The sequence below is a fragment of the Gobius niger genome (assembly GCF_951799975.1).
Source record: "Gobius niger genome assembly, chromosome: 14".
Taxonomy (NCBI): domain Eukaryota; kingdom Metazoa; phylum Chordata; class Actinopteri; order Gobiiformes; family Gobiidae; genus Gobius; species Gobius niger.
Window position 1 is genome coordinate 27,473,743 of NC_136865.1, and position 27,326 is coordinate 27,501,068.

The 27,326-nt window shown below is 41.8% G+C and overlaps 1 protein-coding gene across 3 annotated transcripts in view; it reads left to right on the forward strand.

Moving 5' to 3' along the window:
* The first annotated feature begins 18,013 nt into the window (after positions 1-18,013).
* The window catches only part of grin2da (glutamate receptor, ionotropic, N-methyl D-aspartate 2D, a), a 492,433-nt gene continuing 483,120 nt past the window's right edge, over positions 18,014-27,326 (forward strand). For 2 of the 3 annotated variants that reach the window (XM_079570852.1, XM_079570854.1), the window contains exon 1: positions 18,112-18,305. The gene's annotated coding sequence lies outside the window, so the exon portion shown is untranslated. Of the gene's footprint in view, positions 18,030-18,111; positions 18,306-27,326 lie in introns of those variants that run through there. The other variant, XM_079570853.1, reaches the window with a different exon arrangement.

Genomic DNA, 27,326 nt, shown 5'->3' on the forward strand with positions numbered 1-27,326 from the left:
TCAGGTCCAACCTGTGGCTCTTGAAAAGGAGTTACTTTTACAAGCCCTGACCGAACAATAAAGGTCACATGCTCTGATATTTTTTATGAATGAAAGCTTTGCACATATTCGTTTTGGCATTTTCACAATAAGCTTCTGCAGTGTCAAAAGATCCAGTGTTGCGTTAATTTTTCAACAGGATCTTGTATTGATGATGAGAGAAAAGAGAAAATACCACAAGCCTAAAAAGCACACGTACACATACACATACGTTTGTCATATATAACCAGGTGCTGACCTGTTATGATGATCAGTGTCGTATTCTGAGAGAATAGCAACTTAAAAAACGTCTACTTTTTGAAATCCACTGCTTTGCCTTATGAGTTGTTAAAGTGTTATTGGGGGACATAGCACAAATTTAGTTCACTTCAACAACAGAGTACAGAAAATATATAAAACAATATATACAAAGTACTTTCAGGTCTCGGGGGGGTGCTGATATTCGTTGTGTTTTGTGATATTGATGTTTGAATGATCACACCTGTCGCATGCAAGAGTTTTTTTATGTGATTGTGCTTTACAGCAGTGGGCGGGGTCAGTCACCTCCAGGTGGGGGGTGCAAAAGCTCATGGGAATTGTAGTTCTTAACAGCAACTGCAGCAAATTAATTATTATTATTATTGGCTGGGTTACACGAGGGTTCATTGGTTCTCATGTCAAGAAATTCTGTAAGTATGAATAATAGGTGCAAAGGGCATGTCCAAATATGGATAAAACTAATAAACTTCAGGTTTAAGTGAACAGGGCATATGATCAAATATGGTGCCTGCCTTTTTCATGCTGTAATTAGACTTATTTCACTACGTCCTCCAAAACCAACACCTACATCATCACTTAGTTATCAGTTATTCACCAATAAAATGTGTGAGTTTCATCAACTTACCATGGTTAGTTTTCAAGTTGAAATGTACCATGAATTTAGCCAGATTTGGGTCTTTTTCAGACTTAAGAGAAAACAGGAGGTTGAGAGCGCGACTGGTCTCTGCTGATTGGTCAAATGCCACAGTGTCTGTGATGTAGAGTGATCTCTTCTGATTGGCTGAGTGAGGCCTACATGCTTCTTTACCTTATACTGATGTGAAGCAGGGAGGCCATATGTTAAGTGTGTGGAAATCAACAAAAATAGTCACTTGCCCTATAACGGGTTTGTTTGTGTAGTTTATTTGAGCAATTAACATTTTCTTTTTCTCTAGAGTTTCACAATCAAACAGTTAATGGAAGCTCAAAGGGAGTCGACTGAAGCAAAAGCTTATAAGTGCCGACCCCTTATTCATGTACATTACATTTGCAATTCATGATGCTACAGTTATACATTACTTTTACATTTACATTAAATAAACAAAATACAATCCTTTCTGAGTGTTCTATATCAGTTTCAGAACACAAATATATCCCTATGTATTTGTGAGTTAAGTTTTATCCTACTGTTGTTACAATTGTCAACATACAATCAACAGACTTTTGCAGCACTGGCAAACAAGGAGGTTTTACCATTTCATATCATTAACACAGCAATGCTAGTAAAAAATAGTAATAAATGTAATTAGTAGTTATTGTTATTTATCACAGCAATTGTCATTCTTGTCATCATCAGTGGATGAATGTCCGATTTCATATTATAGTCATATTGGACTTTATATTCTGCCATCTTGCCACTTCCTTTTTGTCATTACTATCCACTATTTGTTATCGATATTAGAACAATGACATGTCCAATTTGTATACCCTAGTATCTAGTGAGGTGGTGTTAAAAAGCCAGAGTGTATAGTGGCCTGTTGAGAGTGGGTGGAAGCCCCCAATCGACAAGTCCCCACCCAGCTGCCCTGACTAGTTGACTTGGTGGATGATGTTTACCTCCTATCAGGGCTGGACTGGCCATCGGGAGATTCGGGAGTTTTCCCGGTGGGCCGACGTACTTTTGGGCCGGATGGGGGGCCAATCACAACGAAATGAGGCCCATGATACCTGACACCGGCCCACAATTAACGCCAAAAGCCATCAGAAGCTTTATCATTAAATTTATGCAATTACACAACTCCTCCACTAGAGGGGTGTGACGCCTTTTATCCCCCTCTAGTGGTACGCTTTCTTGAGTTATGGTTCACAGATAATCTCCTATAATGAGCAATGGGCCTCTTGGACATAACACTCATGCCCCTCACATTGCGAATATAAGAGGAAATAGTTTATTGTAGCTCCCTCCAGGACCCACAGAACCTTAGACCTCTATGTTGTATACATTTTAGACAAATGTTTACAAAGAAGTGCATGCTGGGAGTTGTCAGGTGACTCTGTCTTGCCCTTCGTCGTCAGTGCGCGCAGTTTGTAAATCTTCTAGTTTCCATTGAAGGGATTTACAATGCCAAACATTGTAAATCCCTTTTTGGGACTTCTATTTCACTTCTATTTCACTCCACACCTCCATAACTCTGTGGTGAGTTTTACCATTTCATCTTCATCTACAGTGGGATCATTTGGTTGGTTTTGAGAAGTTTATTTGTGTTGCTGTCGCGAGTGGAACTTTATTAACGGAACGCACATTTTAAGATTGTTATGTAATTTTACAAAAGTTCCTTCAAGTTATAAATGACAAGATTAAAGTTTTGAGTCTCTGAGGTGTTAGCTTGAATATTGCCAGAAACAAAATGCAACTATTGTCCTCGATTTGTTGCTTATACTGTTTTAGTTCAAGCCAAGGGTTTATTGTTTTGCTCATCACCTTGACTATTGCATTGAATATGACTGTTTTTTTTTTAGAGGGCCGGTCTTGACCCAAAACTCCCGGGCCAATTTTTTCTGCCAGTCCAGCCCTGCCTCCTATACTGTGTGATGTGTTAGAAGGACGAGGCTTTTTGTGCCTGTCGTGATCCATGTCTCGCCCCTAAGTTACTTTTTGTGTAGTTTGAGTAGTTATAGCAATGACAACGGAGCAACAACAGCAGTTAAAGTGTTGCTTCTATAATTTGGATAACTTTATGGTACCCAATTGAAATCTTTCATCTTTCATTAGAACTTGATTTGACTTGTGATTAATCGGCAAAATTATATATATATAAAAATATGTACACATATATATACATACTTAAATGTGGTAATGGTTAAATTTAGTATTATGTATATTAAGAATATTAGTATATATTAAGTATTATAGTGTTGATGAACATCATTGAGGAGGTGGACAGTTTCAAGTACCTGGGTGTTCACCTCAACAATAAACTGGACTGGTCCCACAACACCAACTCCCTGTATAAGAAGGGCCAAAGTCGCCTCCACCTTCTAAGGAGACTGAGGTCCTTCGGAGTGAGTAGGCCTCTGCTCAGGACTTTTTATGACTCTGTGGTGGCCTCTGCTCTCCACTACGCTGCCGTGTGCTGGGCCCCGAGCAGCACAGAGCGGGACAAGAACAGACTGAACAAGCTGGTCAGGAGGGCCAGCTCCGTCCTGGGCTGCCCCTGGACTCTGTGGAGGAGGTGAGGGACAGGAGGGTGTTAGCCAAGCTCACCTCCATCATGGACAACACCTCCCACCCACTGCACGGGAGTGTAGAAGAGCTGAGCAGCTCTCTCAGTGGCAGACTGAGACACCCTCAGTGCAGGACGGAGCGCTACCGCAAAGCCTTCATCCCCACTGCTGTCAGACTGTACAATAAGACTGCAAAGTAACATGTGCAATAATCTCTGTATCAGCTGCACTTTATTAACTCTGAGTGATCTTCTTGCATGCCGACTGTAACAAATGAATTTCTCCTTTGTGAGATCAATAAAGGATTATCTTATCTTATCTTATCTTATGAACCTAGACCTGACCAACTGGAGCAACCCCAGAACAGTTACATTCAGGTGGACCCTTTAGTTTGGTCAGGGGTTTAACAAAAACCATCAATACATCGAGCTTTACCTGAAAAACAGAAGAATCCTGCGAACTACAGTCTGCAAACCACCGCAGTCTACGCTGGAAAGTGCGCGGTGCGTTTAATAAACTTTGGGTCGGTGGGAGCACAGGCCAATCTATACAGTATATTGCGTGTTTCAAACTGCAGATTGCCCTCATTTGTCTAATCCCCCTCATTCCATACAAACAACCGAAAGCATTAAAACGTCCCTAGTTTGTGGCCGGGGTCCAGGGTAATTCGTTTTCTTGTTAGCTGAATAGACTGTCGCGAGCGCTGCCTCCACGTTGAAGAAGATAAATGCACTCCACAGGGATTAGTTTATGGAACACACCGCGCTTTATTCATTAGGAGCTTAAAACACACGTCGGCCGCGCTCTCCACGTCTAGTGTGGGATTAAGTGAAGGAGGGCTATTGTTGATGAAATATCTGCCTTTGTGGGTGTTCAGTATGTTGCCGTGCGCACGTTGACTGCAATAGTCGGTGCATATTGACAGCGGACGGCCGGTGAGATAATGAGTTTTGGAGTTCGCTCATACGTACAGTTGTGCTCTCGCTGCTTCATATTCCAAACCCAACCCGCCGTTCATCTATAATACATGGCTCCCCTGAAGGTTGTTGGGCCGAGAACTGCGAGGGTTTGGCGTGTAACTGGATTTAAGTCCGACCAACGCAAGGACTCTGCAGCGGGCCTGTGCACAACATAGTGATGCTGTTGTGGACCGACGCCTTCAGGGACTTCCTGTGTCCAGTTCCTCACACTGTCCTAAAGGGGAATTAAGGCGAGGCTCGACAGGTGTAGTTTTCATGTCAGAGAATAAAAAGACAAAACTTACCCCGTATGATGATTATTTTAGGACGTTTTGTGAAGTTTATAACACATTTCCCCCACCCCATTTGCCTTAATGTATTCACTGAAATGTAAAAATGAATTCCCTTGAAGCCTCTGCAGCTGGACTGATGTGTGGGAAGATAATAACTAGCTCTGAAATGGCAATTAATCTACTTAAAGGGTAAAGACATGTCTGAGTCTTTAAAAAGGCTGGTGCTCAGTTATTTCTGTCTTTTCCATATTTTTAATGATTAAGTTGGGAACATCGATTGTGAACACAGTGTCAATGTTGAGCTACTTTTCCTCTTAACTCTTAGTTTAATGTCAAAATAAAAAATTAATAATCCAACTCTCCCTTTATGATGCTTATTTTATAAGGTATTTTTGACTCTTACTTTGGAGTTTTCCAGGAAATCGTCTTTCCCACACATATTCATTCACAAATGTTTGATATCCACGTGTAGCACAAAAACCATAGTAATGTTCATTGTGTCCACAGAGTTGGTTTCAGCTGTTTCAGCGCCACCTGCAGGCGTCATCAGAAATATCCTACCATATTATTATTGTACAATCTTATATAATAATTTTGGTTGCTACAGTTGAAAGGCCAGAGAAATGTGTTGCGCATTTGGGAAAAAAACTTTAGCAGCTCTTTTCTCATGCATTGACCTCACCACGTTAGCATCTCCGACAGACTCCAAACTTTCCAGTCTTGGATTTAACAATATTTTGAAGGTTTTTTTCAGAGGGATTATTTAAAGGAACAGGCCACCGTTTTTCCATACTGTGATATGTTCTTTCCTGAGCTTAGACGCGTTGATACGTGCCTGTCTGATTTTTGTGCCCATGGAAGAGCTAGGTCGCTTCTAACTTCACCCCGTTTGGAGCTATAGAAATACATTGAAAGAGGCCAAATGCCAACAACATCTTTGGTCGTTTTGCATGACTGAGGGCACGCACAAAGACAGGTACGCATCAACTAAGCTCAGGCAAGAACATATCTCAGTATGGAGAAACGGTGGCCTGTTCCTTTAAGGTCTAACTCATAGCCTGATTTATTGAGCTTTGAACACAAAAGTATAAGGTGAAATTATATATATATATATATATATAGATATATACATATCCTCTGAAAAAATCAGAGCAAAATAATACAATAAATTGAAATCTGGGTCTATCCTTTGTTTTTTGATTTTGTCACTGAAAATATCTGCAATTTTGGTTATAAAATGTTTTATTTTTATATGAAAACATACAATTACAGAAATCTTGCAATACATTTTCCCCTCATATTTATGTCAGTAATCTACAGCAGAAGATTCAAATTGATGGATTTTCCCGTGTTCACCTGCAGTGCCTCCCCATTAAGGCTTGTTCTAGTTGGAACACTCAACCTTTGACAGTTAGAGAAAGCAGCACCTACGTCTCATTTAAGAGACAACTGAAAGAACGGCTTTTCTGCCAACAAATATGTAACCATTAAAAGGCATTAGACAGGAACGTATTTTAAATATTTGCAGGTACAGGTGTGTGAATGGGCGGGACGAGGGGAGTGGCGTATGAAAGAGATGCACTTTATGTATTGTGTAGTTGTTGTCCTTGCCTGTTTTGTCTGTAATGTACTGCTGTGTGTTGTGGCTTATATGTTTTATATTTTGTATGTTCTTGTCTTGTTTTTTATGGGACTGCGGATGGAAATTAGCCTTGAGCTAAATCCGGCATATTTACAGCACTAGTTGTCTGTTCATGAATATGCACTGTCCCATTCAAATACATTAATGAATGAATGAAATGAATGAATAGAGTAATAGTGAAATACTGCAGTGTTTCCAAATGCACAGGCTCCTTTAATCACGGGAATTCCAGGTAAATTCCACGTGACAAACTCTGTGGTTCTCATTGACACCCCGCGCCCTCTGCGTCCACTGCTGTTGGAATACATTAGCCCCGCACGGCGTCCTCTCTGCCAGTCACAGAGCCACATCTCTCCAAATCCATCATCATCTGAGCAGGCATTACAGCGCTCATTATTCACAATCACATTAGAGGCGTCAGGACAGAGACACAGAGACACAGAGACACAGGCTATTCCAGGCGTCAGGGCCCGGGACTGTGGGGCATCAAACCCGGATCATAAATAATACTGCATTAAAGGGATTGTGGATGAATGGAGGCATTAAATCAGAGTCAAACTGGCTTTAAATCTACATTTTTTTTTAAAACATAGTGACATAACTCAACTGTTTTTACTGAACAAGTTAAAGATACAAGAACTATGGTCCGCACTTGTGTGAAATGTACATATTTACATGAAATTACTTTTAAATGATACCAGGAAAGTACATGAGATGAATATGTTTTACAGAATGAATGGTGCATGAGGAGCAGCAGGTGTCACCAGGTATTTATTTATTTATTGGTTTATGGTCAGCGCATGATAATGAGGACACCACAGTGCACTGCAGTCATGGGCTACATCAGCTGTCCCACAGTCACTCTCTCAAACACGCTCTCACACGCCTATTTTACATGTTTTAGTGGCATAGTGGAAGCTGGAGTGCCTATGCAGACACAGGGACAACATGCAAACTCCACAGCAATTTTTTAACGTACTATTTAGTGTTTTTGGTAACACTTTATAATAATGGTACATGAGTTTATGAGTTTCATGAACGTCTGCATGGATTAATGCCTGATTGTATGATAAATTCATACTTTTCTAAATCATGACTTCCCAGGAACAAACATGATCACATGTTGGTTCATGGACGACTTCATCACAGAATCAAACGTCTAACTACTGTAATGAATGTACATGAAAATCTTAATGATTCATCATGATCATAAGGATCACATAAGAATACCATGAATTCACTAAAACAGTGATGAAATGACAATAAAATGACCAATCATGATCATGAGGATCATGAACATCATGACTCGTGACTGAAATCTACTTACAAATTATGGACAAGGACACAAAGTATAACTTTATAGGAAACATTTACGGTAATTGTGAACTTATCATTTGCTAATCCTTAATACATCATGATTTCATTATAATTTTGTCCCCTTAGCTAAACTTTTCCTAAACTTTTGAACCTGTGAAAGACCAGCTCTGGAGATCTTATTTGGTTATGCTGTACTTGTAATCATTTGTGATAAAAGATTTTAAACACAAAAACACAAAAATTCCAATTGAGGAAACAATTCAGAAATCATTGCTTCTTCTGCAGGACTAAGGTCTTTCACAGGTTCAAAAGTTTAGGATAAAGCACCACTTTTGTTGAGGGACATAATTTGCCAGTAGATTTCTGCCATTTGAGTCATGACGTTCATGTATGATCCTCATGATCATGATTGATTATTTTATTGTCATTTCGTTGCCGTTTTAGTGAATTCATGGTATTATTATGTGATCCTCATGATCATGCTGAATCATGAAGACTTTCATGTACATTCATTACAGTAGTTAGACTTTTGATTCTGGGCTGAGGTCATCCATGAACCAACATGTGATCATGTTTGTTCCTGAGAAGTCATGATTTAGTGATCCGTGAATATATCATGAACTTATGCATTAGTTCATGAATAAGTTCATGAAAATCATGCATGAACTCATATACCATTATTATTAAGTTTTAGTAATTTACTTTCACATAGGCTGCCGTCTCTGTAAAAGGCCACATTCACCAGAGTTTTTAAACGCATCGTCAGCGAGGAAACAATTGTAGACAGTTTTATGCTCAAAATGTGCTCATTCGTTGTTTGATTGAATCTTTGTTTCCCCCCTTTTGTGGATTAAAAAACAAATTTGGACAATAAAATGGTTTAGAAACATTCATTTCGACCTGGTATAAATCCAGGAGCAGATTTTCAGGAGCAGTGAAAATATGAAATATATTGGAATATTGGAAATCTGTAACATTCAATCACACCTCCTGCAACAGTCTCACTGTGCACCACAGAACATCCCCATCAGCGGAAGAAATGAAGCAGAAACACAGAACCAAGTTACAAACCCCCAAATACAGACTGGAGCAGGGATAGAACTGAAGCTGAACTGTTTTAGGTTTCTAAAAATCGACACGAGAATCAGCATCGTCAGTTCAGACGTTACCAAAAATAGTGGCCCACTTTACCGAGTCATCTATTGCCTGCTAAATTTAGTAACATAAAATGTGGAAAGTTTGTCATTTTTCTTCAGAGAATGGTTATGTTTCTTATTCAGATACAAGATTAATCATTGAGAGTAAAACCTGCTAATCCTGTAGTTCAGACCTTGTCACAGCATTAGTCATATACCCGTTCATATTCCAGTCTGCTACAGTAGCATTCTGGGTACTGGGGAGGACGTTAGCTTTGCCTTATGTAGAGAAAAACATCACCAAAGTTAACTCCAACTGTAGTTTTATTATTGTCATTAATGATGACTTATTGTAATGTTTTGTCTAATTATGAAAAAAGTCATCAAAACAGAACAACTAAGAGGGGCACACCTGGATTTTTAATTTTGAAGTTATCAGTACTGTACTCAGATTGCTTTTAGTAGGGAAAGGAAGGAAAGGAAGGACACAGAAAAAAGGAAGGAATGAAAAAAAAAAAAAAAGAGAAAATAGAAAAAAGGGCAAAGAAAGAAAAGATAGATAGAATGGTTTTCAACAGTCTGTGAAGTCAAACCCAGAACTGGAGACGACATCGTGAAGCCCATGGAGAAAATGTCAAAGCAGTAATGAAAGCAAAATAATCAAATTCATCTTTATTTTTGCTTAAAACATAATTCCAGGTGTGTTCATTCATAGTTTAACACCTTCAGTGAGAATCTACAGTGTTAATAGTGTTGAAAGTGAAGAAAAAAACAATATATAAGAAAGCGCTTCCAAACCTTTGACCGATACTGATAAAGAAAAGATATATGTCTCCTGTATAACATGCTGCGCTGTATCGTGGTTGTGAGTGTGATCCAACAAGGCGAGTAAGGTTTGCTCAGACAACCTCAGACATTAGAAAGGGCTGGTCCAAGTCATAAACCTACAGAAATTCAATGAGGTCCCAATATTAGTCCAACATTTTGCAACAAAACCTTCTCCCAACGCCCTAATCCAAACTTGTTTTCTCATCAGAATATTTAGCTGCGCACGCTTTAATTCTACTCCTCATACAGAACATTCTTGGTTAACGTCTTTTGGCTACAGTTTATTCTGTTGTGCATCGAGAGCAAGAGTTGTGTCCTTTTTGACCCTGGCCTGCCCTGATATCGCTCTGCTCCTCGTGGCTATGTCTTTTTGCCGCACTCTCTCCCTCTCTCAGTTTGTTGCCGTGAAAAGCAGCGGCATTTTGCAGCTCGGGTCGATGGAGTCTTTGTCCAATTTAGCACGGCACCAATTTGGTCAGAGGTAAACAAGATGGTTCCCTGTCTGTCTGTCCGTCTGTCTGTCCGTCTGTGTGTGCCTCTAATAATTCATTTACTGACTTTTTAAAACCCAGAGTGCTGAGAGAGGAGAAGCTGAATGTCTTTCTGTCCAAACAGGAGCTGAAGAGAGAGAAAAAAAACATTACAATAGTAGTGAGTGGAGTGATTGAAGGTCATGGAAAACTATGAATCATTTTAGCCCTCAAGGGAAACAGGAAGTGGTTCTTAAATTATGTTCTGCAGATGCTTCAGGCACTATCAGGGTCCTTTATACTCACACTGTGCTGGACAACAATTAACAATGAATTAATGCAACACTGGATCTTTTGAGATTGCAGAAGTTTCTCGAGATGGTGCTGTGGTTGTTGTCCTGATCAGAGGGGATGAGGAGAAACCATCAAGGAGTTTGTGGACTGGAGTGAGGACAACCATCTCATGCTCAACGCCGGAAAAACTGAGGAGACGATTGTGGACTTCAGAAGGAGGAGGAGCCCAGTCAACTTCCATTACCATCAGGGACACTGAGGTGAGATGCTAAGCCGGACTGGAAGAGTCAGAGTCCATGAGGCGATGGTCATTCTACAGCTGCCCACCGTTGCTTTGTACAGGCTAGTGACCAGCTCCCTCTTTGCTGTTTGGGAGAGGGTTTTTGTGCAGCAGACAAGGATGAACAAGACTATTCATCTTAACCCCACCTGAACTGAGCACATCTCCAAATCTAAAAGCGACAAAACCGAGACAAAAAAGCCACTAAAGGGTATAAAAGGGACAAAAAAAAAACAACAACACGGCAATGGCTTATATGCTGTAAACTCCAGTTAAGAAGCTTTTAGATTTAAGCTGAAAAAATGCACTCCTTTTAGGTTAAAAAGGCAGGTTCTGTGGTTGGATTGGTTCTCCCAAGAGTCAGCAAACAAGTGGCTGAGGGAAGAAAGCTCTTCAAACTCAAGGCCGTCATGAATAACTGCTCTCACTCTCTTCACGTCCTGAGGGGGATCAACAGCAGAGCCATTAGTCATAGGCTGATGGCACCAACGTGCGAGTCTGAGCCTTTCAGAAAGACCTTCAATCCAGCGCCTATCAGACAGTGATAATGATGTCCACCTTTGTGCTCTTTGTAACATGTGTGAATCATCGATAACTGAATGTGATGTTGTATGAGCAGCTGCAGCAGTGCACTGTCCTGTAATAATAATAATGCATTAGTTTTCTATAGCGCTTTTCCAGACGAGGTCAAGGTCAAGGCTTTACAGGTTTCTGTATTATTCAGACCAGACCAGTGTTTCCTAACCAGGGGTATGGGGACCCCTGGGGGTACTTGGGGACTCCTGGGGGTACTCAGGGACATAGCAGGGGGTACTTAGACTAGATTTAGGTGAACTTGAAGCCTATTTGAATAACATTTCCCAATAGAAGGTATGAATTTGAGACTACTTTAGGTTTGTTTTACTCAAGAAATAAATAGAACTTTTTGGTGTACATGTTTGGGGGCAACAGTGGCACAGCTGGTAGAGTGGGTCGTCTCATGATCGGAAGGTGCACACTGTCGTTATGTCCTTGGGCAAGACGCTTCACCCACCTTGATTCTAGTGTCTGCAAACACTGGTGTATGAAGAGAGTGTGAATGGGTGACCAGTTCTTTGCTGTAAAGCACTTTGGGCCTAATCGTCATAAATAATCATCAACAACCTCGAGGTATGGGCTACACGGAGACAAAAATAGAAGGTCCAAGGGGTATACGAGACAAAACTGTTGGGAACCAATGGGGTAGACTGACAGAACTGTGGCTGCCAATCTGCGCCATCAGCCCCTTCGACCAACAACCAATCACTCACTCACACACTCCACTCACCCAGGCTTCCTGGTGTTCTCCGGCGGTCTCCCATCCAAGTACCAACCAGGCCTATCCTGCTTAGCTTCTGAGATCTGACAGGATCGGTGATCAGGCCGTCAAGGTCAATGAACTATCTGTCAACTGTCACTGGGAATGCATGTAATCTATGCTAAAGGCACTCCAACCAAATATGAGTGCATGTGACCTGGTTTTATGAATAATCAACATCAGTGAGTCTACTTTCATTATAACTCAATGAATATTTGTTTTTAACCTTATTTAACCCTTTGTACTAACTTTTATGAGTGTGCTAGTTTTCAACCTTCCAGAAAGCCCGATGTTTTCGCCCTTGCTCGCTCCTCTTCCCATGTGAAGCTTTTCAACAGTCCAGGATTCGGTCCCAAACACAACGAAATGAATGTTTTTGTCGAACCATGGTGAATCTTCTTTGTCAAACTCCAAAAGCCGCAGCAGGGCTCCCCCAAAAACACCAGCGCTTCCCAGAGATTGCTGACGCCATTTTCATGTAAATCTTTTTCCTTCACTCGCACAGAACGTTTTTGGGCTGTTTCGCACAATGGGGAGTCAACTCTACAAACAGAGGAATGTGTGCAAAAACAAGCGGTCGCAGATAAAGTTAATTGGCTGAATATTTTCTCTTTTTTTTTCCCACGCGAATCTTATCAGCGGTGGGCGAGCGGGGGAAAAATGAGGGACAGAAATGGCGAAGGAACCCTGCAGTAATTATCATACGTCCCCCGGGGCGACAGCAGTACACCAAGTTACTGCAAAGTACTTTTGGGAGAAATTGTTTTGGACAGAGGGGCGTGAACAAAGGAGGACAATGCATTCCAAATCAGCTGGTGAAATTAGAAATCAGCAGGTGGTGTAAGTGGATGATGCAAGAGCAAAACTAGCATTGACTTTAGTTATTTCAACAAACGAATGAAACAAGTTCAATGCTTAAAGTTAGAATATTTTGTTTGAGAAACGAGTGTATGCAAAATCAACCTTCAACCCTCAAAAACAAAACCTATTCAAGAACGTTTGAGTAATCTTTGAAACTGTCATGGCAACTGTTCCTGGAGCCTTCTCATGCAATGCGGTTCCAATTTCCACCCGGAGTTCCTCTTACGGTCCTACGTAAACCGGAAGCTTCTCGCCCTGCAGCTCCCGTTTCGTAGCTTACCCTTTCACAGCAGAGCAACGAGAGGCAAATCATGAAACAACAACATGCTGCTGCACCTTGATTTCTATTGAATGTTGTACAGGACTGCAAAAAGTAATCTTGACAACCTTGAAACAAGTCATTTTGTCCTTGATTTGAGAGTCTGATTTCAAGAAATGTATGTCCATGGGGCAAGATATTTATACATAGCTTAAGATAAAAATAAATCACAGATCTCAAAACAAACAAATCCCCTCCTGGAACCGGCACCATATCTCGATGGAGGGGTTTGAGCGTTTGAATGATCTTAGGAGCTCTGTTGTCGGGGGCTTTGTGCCCCTGGTAGGGTCTCCCATGGCAAACAGGTCCTAGGTGACGGGTCAGACGAAGAGCGAATCAGAAACCCCTGATGAGAGACCAACAGGCCCGTTTAATCATGAGGCCGTCCTTCTGCAGGAGGAGCCATAGGAGATGGTGTAATGTGATTTGGGCAGCTCCAACAGCTGCCCCCACGACCCGGCAACGGACAAGTGGAAAGAAATGGATGGATGGACTGCACTCAAAACTAGACGAAAAATGTAGATGAAATAAAACTGCTGAAGATGTTTTATATTTAATTTAAATATCTTGCTCCATGGACTTATTTCACTTATTTCAAGAATTCCTTTTTGCAATGGGCAAATTTCTAGGAAGCCGTTTTGAATCAATGTAGACTTTTCTAGCCAACAAAACCTATAAAACCCTTAATGCCACTGCTTACTGAACTCTCCATACAGTACACCCTAATTCCGGACTATTGAGCGCACCTGAATATAAGCCACACAAACATAATTTATAAAGAAAAAGAAATTACATATACAGTACTGGTATATAAGCCGCAGCTGCTCCAAGCACAGTTGAACGTGTCATCAGCGCACTGGAAATACCAAACTTTTCTCTTTGTGCGCTATCAAATACAGTATGCTCTGACACAGGGACAAACTTTTTCATGTCGGAGTTCTTTCACACTTACATGAGCCGCAAGCTTCAAAGCGTGGGTAAAAAGTAGCAGCTTATAGTCCGGAAATGACGGTATTTGCTAAAATGGTCTACTTTAATGAAGTGTTTATACAGTCATTGCTAGAGTTTGCTCGCTTTTTATTAAACTGTAGCAGTAAAATCATCACAAATTCCTTTGAATTGAGTAATTTAATATTATTGGGGAAATTTCGGATCGACAAGGGGGCCGCGATGTCCCGGATTTTTCTGCTCTAGAGCTTTTACTCAACATATTTAGTTTCTTCATCAAGGACAGGTTTCCCAAAGATCCAATGGAACTCAACAGCCTCGCCCAAATCGAAAACTGCTGTTCCATTCGTTTTTTTTTTGAGTGACTGAAAAAGAGGGAGACGTCACGTCTCCCTCTTTTTCAGTCAATTTGGCCCAGAACTCCCCCGAACGAACACAAGAATCAGCCCAACAATGGAGCAGGCGACGCAAGTGAAAGCTTTTAGCACGAAAGTCAAAGCTGAATGTACTACAAATGATTTATCCGACAGTTGCAGCCTCTTTTTAGCAACGCTCTCCATCTTCCTCCTTTATGTCGATGGGAAAAATGAATGGGATTTTTACTTGTAAGAACCAGAGCGTGTTTCAGGTAAGCACTATTGATCTGCATAATGCTCTGTTTTTGAAGCCCTCGCAACCTCATTCAGATCATTTCAGCCCTCAAATTCCCTTACGCAGCTAACCTTAATGGTATAGTTAATGTTATAGCCACATAATTCCTGCGCAGCGATTGGCACAGTTTGATAATGGGGCCTAATCTTTGGAGCTTTGAACAGGCCCGAACAAGCACTAAAAATTATACGATTTTTGAATTTCCTAAAAGCATCATCAGACTTAATGCTGCTCGTGACTTCTCCGCAGTAATCAATTCAGCAGCAGAATCTGCGGAATGAAAGAGCGCGCACTTGTTTCAGACCGCGGACAAAAGCAGCAAGTCTAAAAACGTCAATTTGAAGACATTTACTGACCCATCACAGCGTCATTAATGTAAACACTGGGTAGAGATGTTTTCCCGTATCAGAAAATAACAGTGCGGAGAGTGCAGATAAAAAGCAGATGTGACTAAAACATTATGAATATTCTGAAGTAAAACAAACACAGGCATCAGTCACCGACATAAAGTGTCTGAGGGCAGCTCTCGGCTCAATACTGCATTAAGGACAAGCCATTAGTTTCTATCCGCAATGATGCAGTTCATCATGACACTGTTCAGAGGACCATGGTGGCTCAGATGGTTCAGCGTTTGTACCATAACCTTGAGGTTGGTGGTTTGAATGGGCACAAGTCATAATATTACACTTCCTGGTCACACGCTTTAATATGTTTGGACCGGCTTCAGCTTTGATTCAATGAGCTTGTTTCGATGAGCTTTTGCAATGTCCAAAGATCCAGCGTTGCATTGATTTTTCACCAAGATCTTGTATTGATGATGGGAGAGTGTGACCACTGCGCAAAGCCTTCTCCAGCACCTCCCAATGATCCTCACTAGGATTAAGATCTGGACTCTGTGGCAGCCGATCCATCTCATGCTCCCTGATCCAGTCTTTCCCAGCGTGAGCCCCATGAAGATTAGCATCATCATCTTGGAATATGCCCGCGCCATCAGGGAAGAAGAAATACATGGATGGAATAACCTTGTCATTCAGAATGTTCAGCCCACCTCACCTGTTGGGTTAAGTCAAATCAAATCAAATCAATTTTATTTGTATAGCGCTTTTCATACATGTCATGTAACACAAAGTGCTTTACAGATTTAAAAACATTCTCTCACACCCACCTCCTTCCAAAAATACAGACACATTGTTGCATTCACACTCCCCCCCCCCTATGGACTATGGACAAAAGGCTAAGATAAGGCTGGGTGCAGATAAACCAGGTAAGGGAAACACCATCCAAGGAGCCGTCTGCATCGGGAGCGGCACCTCGGCTGCAGCCACAGGGACCAACACAGGGTGCCCGGACAACACCACACCTCCATCCAGACACCCACAAGACAGCCCCCCAGCAGCCACAGCCAATCACTGCTCCCGAGGCAGAAGGCTCCTCCAGAGGAAACTGGGAGAGCATAAAAATTGTTAAAATAAATAAAAGTACGTAAGTAAAATTGAATAATAATAAAAAATAAGACCAAGAGGTAAAATACATAAATACAGAATAAATATTAATAACTATTAAATGTCAATTTAATTAATTATAAGGTGCTGATAAATAATAATAATAAATAGGCCTAGCAAAAATAAATATCAGTTAAAGGCTAAGCTAAAAAGGTGGGTCTTGAGCCTGCTCTTAAAAACATGAACGTTCTCTGCAGCCCTGAGCTCCTCCGGCAGGTGGTTCCAGAGGCGAGGGCCGCAACGCTGGAAAGACGCCTCACCATGAGTTTTCCTGTTGACTTTAGGAATAACTAGGAGGCCCCTGCCGGAGGAGCGAAGTGGCCGTGAAGGCTCATAGGGTAAAAGCAGTTCTGAAAGATAAGAAGGACCAAGACCATTAAGACATTTAAAAAACATTAAAAGAACTTTAAAATCGTGTCTTGCTCAAGGACATAGTGGCAGTCTATGTGTCCTTGAGCAAGACTCTTCACCTGTTTTGGCGACGCGGTGGCACAGCCAGGGGATACTGACCTTCAGCCTGGCTCCACATCTGGAGATGGGTCCCCAAGCGCTGCACTGTGGTCGAGCCTTATGCCCCAGCGGCATCGGAGGATGGGTCAAATGCAGAGGACAAATGTCCCAATGGAAAATACTGTATAGTACAATTAAGTACCGTATATGTTTCCTTCTTTGCACCGTTTTGAACATTTATTTAGATGTTTCTGTTCTTCTTTTGCACTGCAGCAAAGGTTTTCATTTGAACTGAGCTTCCTTCTTCGAAAGTCTGGGCGACAATTCTAAACAACCCAGTCCAGACGTCTATTTTTACTACATTAAAGATGAGATCAGAAGAAACATTTTTACTTAAACATTGTCGCCATTTAAGGTGAAGGTGCTTCACTGACTATGTAGGAAATGTATCCCCTGCATTGAACCCATGGGGGCGACCTGAGCAACACCCTGGGACTTCAGCTACTGGGTAATGCAGTTCACCTGACTTATTGTGCATTTTTGGGTTGATGGCAAAACCTTTATGACTATATATAAGATTTTGCCCTATGAAATGGATGTTACACTGGAATTGCACTGGAATTAAAACAATCAATTATGAGGCTAAATAAACTCATTTCCTAATCCCTTTTCTTTTACCTGGTGTGTCACATGTTCAAAAATAAAGTCATTTCATTTGGTAAAGGTTTGTAAAAGTTGTACCTGCATTGTTTGTCTCCCTTTTACACGCCATTTGTCTAACGCATAGCCTACCTCAGCAGCTTGGGAGTACAACATTAAATCTGAAGTCTGTCCAATTTATTTGAACATATTCAAAGAAAAGATGAAACGTGGAAGGTCTTCAAGAGCGTAAAGTCATCCCCAAACCCGAGCGGAACCGACGCGAAACGCAGGGAGGAACAATCTGTCATCGCCTCGGCTCGTGAACTTTTTACGCATTCAACACGTGTCGCCAGGAAGTGATGGCGCCTGGATGCAAGTGGCGCGAGAGTCAGCGCGAGGGAAAGGGAGAGGGGAGAGGGAGAGGGGAGGGCAGGTTGCCATGGCGACGGGGGGGAGCGTACAAACTGCATGTTAAACTGGCTCCGCGAGCGAAGTGAGTGAGTGAGCATCCCCTCCCGGTTCCAGACGGGAGAGAGCGCGCGCGGAGAGCCAGCCAGTCCAAAGCAAGGCAACAACTCAGCAACATGTAGCCCCGGACTCGTACGTGACCCAGACAGCGCTCTCTCTCTCTGCACAAACCACCACTCGTCTAATCACACCTGCTACTAGCGTGTTTTCCTTTCTTTCTTTCTTTCTTTTCTTTTTTTTTTTCTTCCGGAGGGGGTGGACTTGGTTATGTTTCGGCCCATCATCATCGTCCCACGAGCAGCACAGAAGGAGGAGAGCAGCCCGGCTTGTTACGCAGCAGGACAGGGATGGAAACGTGCACCGTGACGCATGGAGAGAAGCAGCGCAAGTACCTGGGTCGTGCCAACAGTGAGTACCAAAACGCGAAAAGCCTCAACTCTAACGTGTGTGTGTGTGTTTTTCTTTTTCTTCTTCGCTGTGTAACGTTGCACAAGTCCGCGCGCCGCTTAGTACGTGTTGCTCAAGGTTAAAATCAACATCGCGTCTCACTTCGGTCCTGGCTCAGTCTCTTGCCCTTCACGACTCGCCTTCTTTCGCCTGATGCTGCATTCCGAAACCGGCTTCTCTCCCCGCGTAACAGACTTTGACCCCTCTGTCATTGATGTAAACGTGTTGTGTGTGTGTGTGTGGGGGGGTATATTTTGGCACGAACGCTGCGTAAAACGTGCCCAAGTTCAAAACGCGGTCGGCGATTTTTGAGTTTTGTCCCAATGTCTCACAGTTTGTTCCCCCCAAAAAAAAATCCACCGCTGCGTATTTTTGCCTCCTCCTTCCAGCGGGTTGTTGCGCCAAAGACAAGTCACTCACTCATGTTCCTTCCCCTTTTCCTCCCCGCCTCACCCTTTTGCCTTCTTGGTGTGTTTTTTTTTTCTTTTTTTTCTTCCCCTGTGCCCTGTAGGGACTTGCATATCAATTTCAGGATGTCTCGCCGTGGCATGCAGGTGACGAGTGTGTGTCGCTCGCCAGGACGGGGCAGATTATAGGCGGACAAGGGGGGGGGGGGGCTACGGTGTCACGAGCTTGATATGATGAGGGTGTTGCGCGTGATTCAACAGTTTGCAGTCCCGTGCTTCCAGTGTGCGCGGGCATGTCGTGTGTAGGGGGGGCACTGTGTCTCCTTTTTTTTTTTTTGCCGGTGGTCAGGGTGACATTAGGAGGAAACAGACGTGGTGCACGGCCTGTTGTGCGCTAAAGATGCATAAAATGAGTGTTGAGCGCGGGGATACGGATGGTTTCCTCCCAGGGACGGGCGCTTGTGGCTGTTATGTCCCACTTGGAGCGTCCCCCCCCCCCATTCAATGGAAAGACATCCACATAAATGAGCACCTCCATATGCAAGTCTGCAAATGGAAACCGGTGCAATGTAATGTAGGCAATGCTGATTCCCCCAAAGGCAATGTATCCATAAGGTAAAAACCAGCAGCTCGAATAATGTCGTTTCACTGTATGAATGGTGTCTTGGAACACATGCACAAAATACATGCACGGAGATAATGGAAGTTTGATTATGGCTGGTGTCACATAGTCAAGGGAAATAGGTGAAGCGAATCGAATCGGGGGGCAGGACGGGGCTTGTCGGAACAACCAAAGCGAGAATATGAAATCTCATCACAGATACAGTAGGTTAACGTACATACAGTATGTGCTGATGCATGGCAGCATAAAGACCAATGGTTCTCAAAAGTGTGGTTTTTACCGGTGGTCGTTCTCGGGCTTCTTGGTACTGGTATTTTGTTGTAATGTTTTGAAGTTATGTGTTTTCCTGATTACACCTTGTTTAGCACAAGTTATTCTCCAAATAAATACAATTAAATTACATTTGGTTCTAAATGTACAGCGGTTCTGCGCAGAGAGACTATATTATTAACAATCAACTCTGACCATGATGTTGTCAGAGGTTGTTCAGTTTGTATATATTTGTTAGTTTTCAGTCACCTTTTTGGACATGGTTTAGTCCAAATTTGATTTTGATCTTGACCTGCTGGTGCTTGGGAAGGTTTAAAGCAGTACTAAGTAACTTGTTTACCATAATAAATCCTTTCCGTAGTCCCTCTGGGGGTAATACAAGTGTTAATGAATGATTGGGGGGTCTCCCCCTGGTGTCTCTGGTCAAAAAAACGCAATTGCAATTTCGCTGCCTCTGGGTCGGAGTCACCAATACACACTAATAGAATCACGAAGAAGAAGCTAACGGGTTAGCGGGCAAAGCTAACTGCGGACTAGCGCTATTTTAAACAGTATTTACAGCCCACGTTCGAGTGAAAAAAAAAAAGATCTCCATTGTGTAATTGGATGTACAATATCCCTCTCTCCCTCTGTTAATTAATAAGTTAAAAACTTGCTACGACACCTGCAGTTGCGCTTATGGCCTCAAGGGGCAAGAGCTACTTAGTACTGCTTTAATGGTACTTGACGTGAACCACTGGCGTTCTTTATACCATGAATGTGTGAACAGTAGTGTCTTGGAGAACATGAATGAAGATAATATATCTGTGGTGTATCTGCTGCGTTCCAGGCAACTGGTGACCAGGATTTTTCCCACTTGAAAGTTACGACTTAGAACAAGACACTTTTCCCACGTTGCCTCCGGTGTCTGCGTACACTGGTGTATGAATGAGAGTATGAATGGGTGAGTGGTTTCTTGCTATAAAACGCTTTGGGCCTAATGAAGGTAGAAAAGCGCTATATAAGTTGAGACCATTCACCATAAACAAATGCTACAACAGTTAGCTAATAAGATGCTAACATTATACTGTATGTTTCTCCTCACTATATGTAGTTAAAAACATGCTGCATATATATTGAAGGCTGTGACCAAAGTTTCATCATTAGCTGTCCTTCTCCATCGCCGTCTTCATCTGTATCTGAACTCGGAGCTCTCTGATCATCTCCGAGTTTACATGTTGTAATTGCCAGATCGAGGTGTGTTCCAAGTCATTCTTCCTAGTGGGAGGACAGAAATATCTAAGTTGCCAGTTGAATGAAAATAGGGGAAGTGAAGCAGAACCTGAATGGTGATGAAGGCAGGTAGACCTCAGAGGAAAGGCTTATACGAATAACACCAAACGCGAAGAGGTACATCCTGTCACCTGTATCCGCACAGTGACATCCATAGTGCGGATGGATGGCACCTTAAGGCGACGGGGCGCTAGACCAATAACTTTTGTGTCAGGGGGAAGTCGACCTATGCAAATGAGGAGTGACTTTTTTGATTCTATCCTTCACATGCAGGAACACCTTGCATTGAGCGCGACTTCAATGTACATTTTCCCCCAGAATCTGTCAAACTAGCCATGTGCCTGCATTGCGTTCAAAGATGGAGTCATTTTATTTTTTTTTTTAAATAATATTGTAAGTGTACTGGTGAATTTAATTGCTTCCTCAATACCTGCCAAGCCAACTCTGTGTGTGTTCAACAACAGAGACGGATTGTGCCATTGTGCTCTTGCAGTCGCCGAATCGATTCAAATACAATTTAAGCTTCAATAATAGAGAATCCAAGCAAATAATTTGACAGTGAAGAGGTTCAGAATTTTAGAATTTGCTTTTGGTGCAACATGTGTCCAGGTTGTGGCTCGGGCTGTGATTAGTTTTGGATATTGATGATTCTTTCCTGTATATCGAATGAACTTACCACTGGCATTAATGTTCCTGCTGCACCTTAAACAATCCTCCATTTTCATCAAATTGCATCTAAAGCTAAACCATTTTGACTGAATTTTCTCCCCAACTGTATAAGTAGCTACTGTATTTTTTCCTTGGCTCCGTGCTTTGGCGTTATAGATCTGATGACACAGCAGAGCAGACGAATAGAAAAAGCCGCCGCCGCCGCCTCCTGGACCGTGTCCCTTCGCCTCACTCTTATCATTGTGTCAGCCTCATTCACACTCCGCCAGCGCTGACCACTTTGTCTGTTTCCTGTGCACATTTTCGGACACGTTTGGGTGACCTGCCCTCGTGGTGACATCGCCAAAGAGGAGCCGCTCCTTAAAGCCACACTGCGGAACGTTTCGGCCAGACGTGACATTTACGTACAGGTCCTTTTGGCTAGAATAATATTATTTGTCCTTTTATTTGTCTTGGTTTTTCATGCTAAATAACTGCATGTTATAGTGAACTCCGCTGACTCTGCTGCGAATACTGGGACTTTAGTTAATTCTTTTTTTGCTTTGGGTAAAATTCTCATTGTTGCCTCTATTTCTTAGTTTTTCCCTTTAACATCTTAGTTTTAATGTTAAAAAGACCAAACCCTTCCTTTGCAAAGCGGTTTTTATGAGGTTTTTATGAGGCCCAATTCACAAATAGCAACGAGTTTGGTATCCACGTGTAGCATGAAAGGCGACCAAGCTGTAATCCATAAAAATATGGTAATTTCTTGTCCGGGAAACAGCTGTGGTCATAGTCGTGGCTAAAGAGGGGAGAAATATACAAGCCAATGTGTAGACGTTACAAAAGTTTAGGGCAGGGGTCTCCAACAGGCAGCCCGCTGGCCATGTCTGGTCCGCGAGATGATTCAATCCGGCCCCTGACTTGTACAGCCTGAGCTAGTAAAAAAAAACAGTAAGTCTATAGCCCATTCCTGTGCAGAGTTATGAATGTTTAAGGAAATAATCAGTGTGCTCATTCCAGCCACTAGGGGGCAACATAAATGTTGCATTTTTTTCCTCATTAATGGTCCGTGAGAGAAAATACTACGCAGACAGAAAAGACACAGGGAGAGAGGGATATTGTACATCCAATTGCACAATGGAGATATTTTTTTCACTAAAGTTGGACTGTAAATACTGTTTTAGTGGCGCTAGCCCGCAGTTAGCTTTGCCCGTTAGCCTGTTAGCTTCTTCTTTGTGATTCCATTAGTGTGTATTGCACCTCAGGGTCGGAGCCAGAGACCCCAGGGGGAAATGAAAGAGAAAAAAGACCCCCCCAATCATCCCATTAACACCTGTATTACCCCCAGAAAGAAAATGATTTATTTAGGTAAACAAGTTACTTAGTTCTGCTTTAAAAGTTCAAAGCTTATCTCAATCCATCCTTTTAATTTTGTTGCTGAACATATTCACAATTTTGGCCATTTTCATGCATAACAGAAAATGTAACAGAAAATGACAGAAAACCTGCAATAATATTTTTTGTCATATTTATATCAGGAATCCACAGCAAAACCTTCAAATTGATATGATTAAATGTATCTTTTACCCTGTGTCTCACCTCTTTTGTGTCAGTTTTGCATAAATGTATTATTCAGAAGCAAAACATGTTCTTTTCAACCAATTTATTCTGCAGTTTATTTATTGCTGGAGTTGGGAGGAGGCAGCATCTCCATCAGTTTTTAATGATGTCTCAAAGCCTTCATTGCTAAATCTGAATATCAATCGGGTAAAGGCTTTTAGATCTTTTTTTTTTTATGCTACACTTAAAACCAAATACAAAATGAAAGTGGTCACAAATATGATGAATCAGAGACAATGAAACACATTTGGAAATCTAAACTCGTCCATTTTAAATTTCCTATCCCAGTCATTTCCGCCAATGCAGATGCCCATCTTTATCCAGTGCACAAAGCTTTTATTCCCCTCCGCCGTGCGTTGGCCGGGTGCTGAGTTGGCGCGTTCCCTCCACACCGTTGGCCTGCTTATCTCCAGTCAGGTGCTCAGATTGGGCAGGGGTGGATCAGGTGGATGCGGTGGATAAAGATGGCGGCTCGGTGCCTGAGACCCACAAAGAAACGGGATTATTCCAGATTTACCGACACCTCTGGTCAGGGGTCGGGGCCGCGAGTCCATTTCAAATGTGGCTCTTTGTGCCGCCGCACTTTTCTGCGCAGGAGAGTTATGGAGGTGGGAGCGGTGCCAGGGTTAGGGATTTGGCTAAACAACTGTAGCAGAATGAAATATGTGCTGCTTTATGATGTGCTTTTTATACTTGTTGACTGCAGTTGTTTGTTGGATTTTTGCAATTAGCGAATCGTAACGACTGCAGTTATTTAGGAAGTGCCATATCCGGGAGCAGTTATATTATAACTGTGGAATATGTATCTCTTGTGTTACTTTGGCTTTTTCAGATGGTACTCAGGCTAGGCTCCAGTTTTAGACGTTATTCAGCTTAAAGAGACTATACGGAGTTTAAAAATGTCACAATTGTGTATTTTCCTCTCCCTACATGTTTCAACAATGTGTAGAATGAGCTCAGACCTGTTCACCACAACTGCCTCTAAAATCCTGCACTGTCACTCAAAAAGGTGTTGATTCGGGTCCGAAATGCCGTCATGCACGAGCTATATATAGAAGGTGCAGTTACACGTATGACCTGAGGTGGCAGTAGTGAGTATAAAATGGCTAACTTGCATCTAGCCCCTTTAAGGCGAGACACTGCAGGTGAATAGGGAAAAAAATGATGATAGCGATATCAATTTGAAGCTTCTACTGCAGATTACTGACTTGAATATGAGAAAAAAAATCAATGCTTTCTGTTGTCTTATGTTTCCAGATAAAAATAAGACATTTCATGCCTAACAATGATCATAATTGACCAAATCTAAATAATGGATAGACCCAGGTTTAAGTGTATTGTTTGCATGTCTTTTGTTTCTTGTTTAAATGGTAAATTGACCACTGTGTGAAAAATCAACATATTCACCTGCTGTGTCTCGCCTTAATTTAAAGGCACACTGTGTAACACTTTGGATCATACTGTTGCCAATACAAAACATGCTCCTTATAACCAGCGTGAAGGTCCTAGGTTCGACTCCCACCTTCTCCCCGTGTCTGCGTAGGTTTTCCTCCTGGTACTCCCGTTTCCCCTACCACTAAAAACATGTGCAATAGGTGAATCCTCCAGCCAGGTGATTCTGACCACCAGCCTGGCTCCACATCATGGAGCTGGGTCCTTCCTTACGGGTTGCCCCAGTGGCATCGAAGGATGGGTTAAATGCAGAGGAGAAATTTAAAAGTAAAGTATACAAACAAACAATACGATCATCACCACCACGGAGTAGAGAGCGAAAGAGTACTGAGCACTGAGGACATTTTTCACTCTGGCTTTAAGCTCTCCTGACAATACGCTTTGAGATTTGGATGTGCATAATTGCTAACGCTAACCCTAACCCTAAGCTGGCAGGTAACAGGTTTAGATGATTTCATGAATCTGTTTTATAACTAAGTGAGCTCCATGTCTATTTGGGTCAGACTGGTCCTGATTTGAAATTGTTCTAGACCTGGTGGAACTTGAAGCAAATTGAGGATGTGGTACTTGGTGTGAATGGTAATCATGTATCGAATCATTTATCGAATCATGTATCGAATATTGTATCGAATCATGTATTGAATCATGTATCGAATCATGTATCGAATCATGTATCAAATATTGTATTGAATCATATATTGAACCGTATATATCCTGTTAAAGTCCTATGGTTGTTATTTCTATATTACTATCTTTGACATGTATTGTATTAGTGTAGTAGTTTATATTTCAGTTCTCAAATGTTGCTCTGGACGCGTGCGCTGCATATTGATGGTAAAACAAATCGAAACTGGTCAGAAACCTTACGACTGCGTTGCCAGAGTCGTGCAATCCTTGCCCTTCTTGTGATTTAGTTTTGTGGCTGACTGCAATCTGCCACTCTCTCTCGAGGCTCCAGAGCTGCACGTGTTGGACTGAGCTCAGAGACGGTGCCGAGTGTCGCTGGGGCTACTGTGCTCTCCCCACGGAATTTCTGTCCAAAGTTTTCGGGGGAAAAATCTGCAATTATTGATTAAACCTCCAGATGTGAGTGAGATTTTAACAGCTGTTCTTGCGTTCGGAGCGTGCACTGGTTTGGTTTCCGTGTGGATGGCAGCTGCACGTGTGATTGGCAATTTTGGGACTAATTACATGTTTACAAAGGATGAGAAGATTTAGATTAGTATTTATCTATTGTAAATTTTTGTACCAACTGTTTCTGTCAGCGTTCATGGCTGAAGAAAAGGTGTGTTCATAAGTTTATTGTTAATATGGTCTTGGCTGAAAACGTTCCTCTGTAAGAACAAATCCTGAGACCAGTCAGGAGGACTCTTACAGTTCTGCTCACGATCCTGATCCTGGTGGATCCCGGGAATCTGAGTCATATATATTTCTACATATTAGCTCTTTTAGTAAATAATCCCAGAAAACACGTAAATGTAATGATACATGACAGGCTCCATGTACACGCATTTACCGAGCTGGCTCCGTGTTTGAAATTATACGTTTAAGCCTTCGTCTTGTCAGATTAATTCCATTTTAGTCCGAATTGCTGTCATGGACGAGCTTAATATAGAACCTGCAGTTACACGTAAGACCTGAGGTAGCAGTAGTGAGTATAAAATTACCAACTTGCATCTAGTCTCTTTAACGATACTAATTACTTTTTTCGATACCTATACAAAAATATGTGTCATCTAGAACCAGAAAACAGAACATTAAGAGAAGATCTGCAGATTTACATCAGGTTCCACTAGACCCTTCCAAAAAATCTGTGATACTTTATTAAAAAAACTCGATTTAGGATTCGATTTCATTCCCAGTGCAAAGGCAAACCCTTTCTCTAACGGAAAAGCCACTGTGCAACAAAGATTGTTAAACATCCAAATTATTTATTTTTAAATAAATAAATAAATAAAAGATATTTTTGAAAGTATGAATCGATTTGACCTACCAACTCTATTTTTAAATCAAATATTTTTTTTCCCAGCCCTAGGTTCCACTCCAATGTCAGGAAATGTGTGAGAAATGGGGAATTAATTGGAGAAAAATTAGGAAAAAATAAATAAAAATGGGAGGGAGATGTGGAAAATATTAGTAACAAAAAAATTTGGGGGAAAAATTGGGAAAACTGTAAAAAAAAATTGACAAAAAAATAAAAAAGAAGAAAAAGTGGGAAATGACAAAAATGGGGAAATAAATTGGGAAAATCATTTACTTGAGCTGAAAAAAAAAAAAAACATTGGTCATTTCCAGGATCTGGGATATTCCCACAGTTTCCAGGATACTGTACCATGTAAACACAGTATCCTGGTTTTGCTCCATTGCTGATGTAGCCTACTCAGCATGTGCAAAGTTCAGCCATTTTTCCTGGTACCTGGGCTTTGTATTTTCAACAAAACATTGAAGTAACTTTTAATAAAGCAATGTGGTGTCTCCGGTGGAAGTCAGCGCTGCTCTCGGATCAAACCAATTTTCATTTTGGGAAGGGACTTGACTGTTTTAAGAGCTTAATTGCTTCCTTGGATTGTTCTTGTCCCTGTGCAAGAGAAATGTCAGAAAAATCCAGGTAAACACATTTTTTTGAATGCCCTCTCCTTTTCTCTGTGGAACGACTGCAGAGCTGTGACTGTTCCGGACTTTTACCCT